Genomic DNA, 6,354 nt, shown 5'->3' with positions numbered 1-6,354 from the left:
TCTTGGCCTTTAGCAGGATGAACACAAAGGTCATCTATTTGGGTGTGTATTAACCCCAAAGATGAAGAGACATTATCCTTTCATTCATGACCTTCCTGACATTACGCTGCTAAGGCAATTGCTAAAAGCTAAAACAGCATAATTATGCACCTGCAACTTTTGTGAAATTGTCAAGATCTCCGTTTCACTGCATGCTGTACGCACAATCCTTACCCAAAGGTTTTACGGTAATTGCCCTGGGTGAAAACAAACACCAAAATTTTCTATCCATTATTCACACGTTTCTGGTTTAAGGTTAGATCATTCATTCCAGTGCACTACAGCATGCTCGCAGGTATGCACTGTGTTCAGTGGGAGCCAGTAGGATGATCCAGAACAATCCTTTTTATTTACTAGTGACAAAAGGTGTCCATTTTAAAGCACCTGCTGTCCCCTAGATTCCTTGGTTCAAGATCCATTTAATTTTTCCACTACTCTTCCTACAAATTTCATCAAATATTCAACAAATCCATTACATAACACATTTGGATGAGCTCGCAAAATAGTTATTCACATGCTTTTGATATGCAATATTGTAACTAGCTGCCAATGCATGGATCATTTGACCTAAACTACCATATCTGTCAAAATCACTGTACAGTTGCAGTTAAATATAGATGACACATGCACATATTAAACCTGAGTAATCTCATAAAAAATGCTGATAAATCTATTCTATCTATTTATTTACGTTACCTCCGTTGTCATTCATTCTGTGGTTACAGGTTTTAACTGCATTTGCCCAGTGTCCCCACGAGAAGTTTCAGCTTAACTACAGTACATGCAGGTCTGATTTTTCTACATTGTGTTAAATGTGAACATGTGTGTAGAAGAAAATGTTAATTTAATACTTAATATAGGCAAATTGCTATAAAACTGTGCAGACTGAGTAGCTGTGTGGGATGTTTATCCTTGTAGAAACGGGTAATAAGCTGATTCCATTCTGCTTCTAGCTTTGAAGACTGGTAAATGTAATGATACATCCCACTCATTTTTTCAGTAGGGTAAGGTAATGCTACTTTATATTTGTGTGTGTGTTTTTAATGTGCAATCTCCAACTGCAACACTTGTTTTACATTTAAATCTCATACTAGTTAAGATACATAAGTACAGCCTATTGGCTATGCAAATTTCAGTACACATACATTCCACCATATTACAAAAATGCTAATCTGCAGAGACTCATTTAGAGCATATTCTACATTCATTACTTTAAATTACTTGAAATTATTTCACTATAACATGCAGCTGCATTTAATTTAGACAGGCAAATTCTGTCTTCAGCAGCAGGGTTTACAAAATAAAGTTGTCCATATGTAATATTCTCAACTGATAAAATAGCATTGACAGGCATTGCTTAAGCAAGCAACATACTTTCTCCAACATTTTTCATCTTGGAATATCCAAGAGGCTATGCTGTAGTAGAACTGGACAGAAAAAATCCACAAAAGCCAAGAGAGCACAACATAATGCATGCACCATGTGCTACAAAACCACCAATTTCGTTTGGACATTTGCAAGCCCTCTACATGGATTATACAAAGATATAAAGGAGTTTGAAATGGCCTAACCCCTGTTCTGCCGTTCCCAATTCATTCAGAGCTGACAGTTTTTCCTTTTCTCTGTGAGCATGCTCTTGTCATTAGCATGCCTCTGAACTTTGCCTCACAATGTCTCTTCTGAACAGTTCTGATGAATTATTTCATCCTGTACGAGGCTGACTGCAGGGCATACACATGTGGGTGCTTCCTCTGGCCTGGGTAGAGTTTTTTTTTTTTTCATACTCGTGCAGGACCGACACCTGTTCGCCTGCCCCGCTAAAGATGACCCGAGAGCGTGCTGCTGACATTAAACTGTGCGTGTAAGAATGCACTAATTTAGAGGCCTGCAGGGACACAGCAGGGCAACAAACTGTATTTCTTTTTCTTGCACAATCCGTGCTTAACCCGTACTGTTTTCTCCACTGCACATTTGCAAATGACCAGAATTATTAAGACAATTAATTGAAAACTGAAACAACACCATCTAAATATGACATATTATTGCCACAACGTGCAGCACATACAATGATCAAAGGGTATAAATCTAAATATTCTGTTAAATTCGAAATAACGAAAGTGTAGAGCCTTACTGTGTATGAAGCAGAACCTAACTGACATTCTGACATGTGTTATGTATGTTACATTCAGGTTTGTTAGTTAGAAACAGGCTCAGGTTGTGGTTCAACACAAAACATATTTGTTTGCTTTGTGATTTGAATGAGATTGAAGATTAAGTCCCATTTCATGTTTTACTGATCATGATGGGATGAGTGGAGTGACATACTTTTTGTAAAATATTATTCATTTTTGATGCGTTGAATGGTCATTTTATTAAAAGTTTTTAAGATAGATTTTATTTCTTCAATTTGGGACAGAAGGCAAACTTCTTTGTTTGCAACGTAGTGTTGTATGTTATGTTCATGGCCAGCAAATGTTTTACCATTAGAACAGCAAATTTGGTATCTTACATGTCTGTGTGGGGTGGACATTTGTATCTGCATAACACAATCAATAATGAAATGAGCTAACTAACGTATTACTCCTGCTGTAGTTTTAGACTGAACATTTTACATTTATAGGAAGAAATAATCAGCAACTACAGAAAGAAATTAAGATTTTAGCTGGCACCTCAAAAACAGCTATACATTCATGTGTTTTAGCACTAAACAAATCAAATATGGAAAGATAGACAGCATGTGTGTGTGAAGTTGGCTGCAGACAAATGTACCTGTACATGATCATTAACATACACTGATTCAGTCAAATCAACTTGAAATGCACACAAAAACTAAAAAGCATCTAACCAATCTAATACAAACTTCCACTACTATTAATGGAAGTTAATTTATCACTTAAGTATTACTGTTTATAACCTGGAAAGCTGTTAAAACACCTAAAGACATTCACTGTACAGAAACGTACAACAAACCTCCATCCATTTTCCAGGACTAAACATCTCTTTCTTACTGTCGTTTTCTACTGTAGGTAGGTGTTTCCAGGTAGTATGAAATATGAAATCCCTCCAGCATGTTCAGACGCTGCTGCAGGTCTCCTCCCTGTTGGACATGACTAAAATTTCTTCTCATGGAGGTGTCCAGAAGACATTTTGATCAGATGCCTGAACCAAATCAACTCCGCTCTGCTAGTGCGAGCTTGTGATTATAAGTGAGGGTTGGACAGATCGACTGTTTAATATCTTCACCATGACAGACCAAGACAACAGCAGGCATCATTGCTGCAACAGCCTCAATGTGCCCTCTGTCACCGCTGAAAATGCAGACACAGCAATCCTTCTTGTCATACAAGCACCACAACACACCCCCATATACAAGGTCCTGTTCTGCTGAGACAAAAAAATGAATTTTGCACAGCTTTGCTTGTTAGATATGAAGGATGAGGGCATCTTTCATAAGTATTGGTTGCAGAGTAGAGAGCAGTGCACTTATTATGACTGACATGCAGGGACGAACATCTCTCACAGAAACAAACATGCTAATTGGATGGTTAGATTAGTTGTTAAATTTCCTGTTTTTTAAAAAATAAGTTGTGATTAGAAATTCAGCAGCTTTGGATTTACCTATTGCTTCACGAGATGTTCCTACTCTTCACTATCTTTGTTTTTTGTCAGTCAATACACACAACAATACACACACACATAGCGCTCACTAATCAGTTAAATTGTGGATATTTCACCGCAGTTATAGTTTCACGTACTCTTTTTGAGGTTATGAGGTAGAAATCAAGGCCTTTAGGGAGTCACCGGGCTGACTTGTTGCCCCAGCTTAGCAGCTCTTTTTAGCTCTGCTCGTCACGCTGCAGTCGCACATCTGCACCTATATATCAAAGCCGTGCACAAAAACATTCCTGAGAGCAAAGCAGAGGTGATTTGTGTGCCTTTCTCCTTCTTTTTTTATTAAAATTCATCTGTGATCTAACTGTTCACTCGGCTAAAAGCTATACCTTTTAAATCAGTCATCCGTCCAGAACATAGACCTGCACCACATTAAGACCAGCACTGACATCACAACTGTTTCCCCTCTCCCCGCTGCGCCTCCTGCCTCTTTCATATATTTTCTCTTGTCCTCAACAGATGGACAATCTTGCAGCCAGAGATTTTTTAAAGTGTTTAATAAATGTAATACAACCTATCTAGTGTTGAAGAAAGAGGTCTAAACCAGAACCATGTGCACAGAGTGGATGGCGGCCGTTAGGGGCTACAGCTAATATAGTTCAACATGTGGATCCGGCCATGCAGGCAGGTTCACTTACATGTTGGGCAGTTTATGACCTTCAGTGTTGTTCCTGCAGAAAGTAGTCCAGGCCCTTACATTACTACTCTCTAATTTATAGCATTATGTTTAGTTTTTAAATGCACCTATGTATTTTCCGCTTGAGGAGAGTAATAAAAGGATACGGGCAATGTTGGAATGCAGCGTCTTTCATGTTTTATCTCACAGAGGAATAGTACAGTGGTATTATGTTCCTATAAAGAGTAATATATGAAAGTGTTTGACTTATTGTCAAATTAAGGAAGAGAGTCATGACCCTGGTGGTGTATATGCATGCCTCTGGTCATTATTCCATTTAGCTCAACCTGACACATCTAACCACAACAGATGATAAAATATTCCTGAAAAGGAATGTGAGCAGTGATGGGGCTGGATAAATCACTTCAGTCAACCAGGAGCTGTGCCGTGTGAAGACTTAAAACAAACGCATATTCCATTGTTAGACTGGGGAGCTTTATCAGATTGCGTCTCCAATTGTAAACAAAACTCAACGGACCTGTTACAGCCCTTTTGTTTGTCCCTGCTGGCCACCATACACTCAAGAGCAGGAGCCAATCAAATGTTCAGAAGGCTTTCTTGTAATTTTATTACGACTCATTGGTGTGTCAGATCTTTTACATTCTAGTAGGAGTGGGTAAGTAGGTTAAAATCCTTAATAATATTGATACACAGTCACTGGCCTTTTCGTAAGCTGTGATCCAAATACAACAGATCTACTATAAACCCTGCCAGAGTGAGTTCATTTAACTATTATGTTTATTATTAAGATTGTAGTTTGCAGCTGTGTTGAACTGTGCTGCATTATATAGAGAGGTGTTTCTAATATTTTGGCCAATCCATTTACATACATGAGAGGGCTATTTGAATATAATGCATTCCAGTCCAACACCATGACCCGCTAAGAACTCAATAATAAACATAAAGTAGACTTATTACCTCTCTGACAGTGCCAAAAAAACCTGAAAAATTATAAGCTTCATAAAAATCTAATTTATGTCAAAGCCGTTGAATTGGATCACATTAGATTGTACAGGTGTACGTAAGGAAGTGGTCGGTGAGTGCATATTGTGATATAGTGAATACACTGCTCCCCAGTCTAACAATGGAATATGTGTTTGTTTATGGATAAAACACCATCTGTTATTATTAAATCAAGTGAATGAAATATTCTCTTCAGGTACTCCATCACGCTGATTCAAATATATATATAAAAAAATCAAATTCTGCCATTAAACAGTCAGGCTACTCACTGATTCACAATATTGGCCACAATGACCTACACCCAGAGGCGAAGCTAACACAATATTAATGGGATGCATGGTTCACATTTGTATCATAGATTTTATATCATCATATTGCCCTAAATATAGCTCTAATTTCTTCTCTCTAAACCAAATCTAGAAAGAAATCTAGAGTATTTCCTATTACTTAAGTGGAGCAGCCATACACATGCCTTGGATTTAAATGTTTCTGTCATGTAAATGTGGTGGAGCTAGCTGGTACATAACATATATATCATATTACTGTCAAACAGTGTAAAATAAGAGGAACCTTATAGCTCAGTAAGGGAAAATAAAACAAGACGGTTTCGGTTTTTTAATGCCATTTCATTTTATGATGAAATACAAGTCAGAGGATTATGTAACGTTAAATAAAATTTTCACAACATGATGTATGATAATATTAAAAGGTATATTAGATGTTTCTTGGTTAAAATTGTAGCTGTCAGGTGAAAATAATGCATTTAATAATGCATAATGCTCATGCATTTTTTGGTTAGCGAAACAGCCATTAACACTAACTGTGATACATATAGCCTACAATTAATCGCATAGTGACACTGTACTGTTATTATTCCTCTAATGTTTCTACTAACAGTTAATGCAAAACATGAGATCCGTAAATGCATTAAATACTATCTGACTCACATTTTTGTACAGCCTAATATTTCACTATAAGCCTCAGCGTTTCATTCAGAGATGTAC

This window comes from Larimichthys crocea, unplaced genomic scaffold, assembly GCF_000972845.2.
Source record: "Larimichthys crocea isolate SSNF unplaced genomic scaffold, L_crocea_2.0 scaffold271, whole genome shotgun sequence".
Taxonomy (NCBI): domain Eukaryota; kingdom Metazoa; phylum Chordata; class Actinopteri; family Sciaenidae; genus Larimichthys; species Larimichthys crocea.
This window is presented reverse-complemented; position numbering follows the sequence as displayed.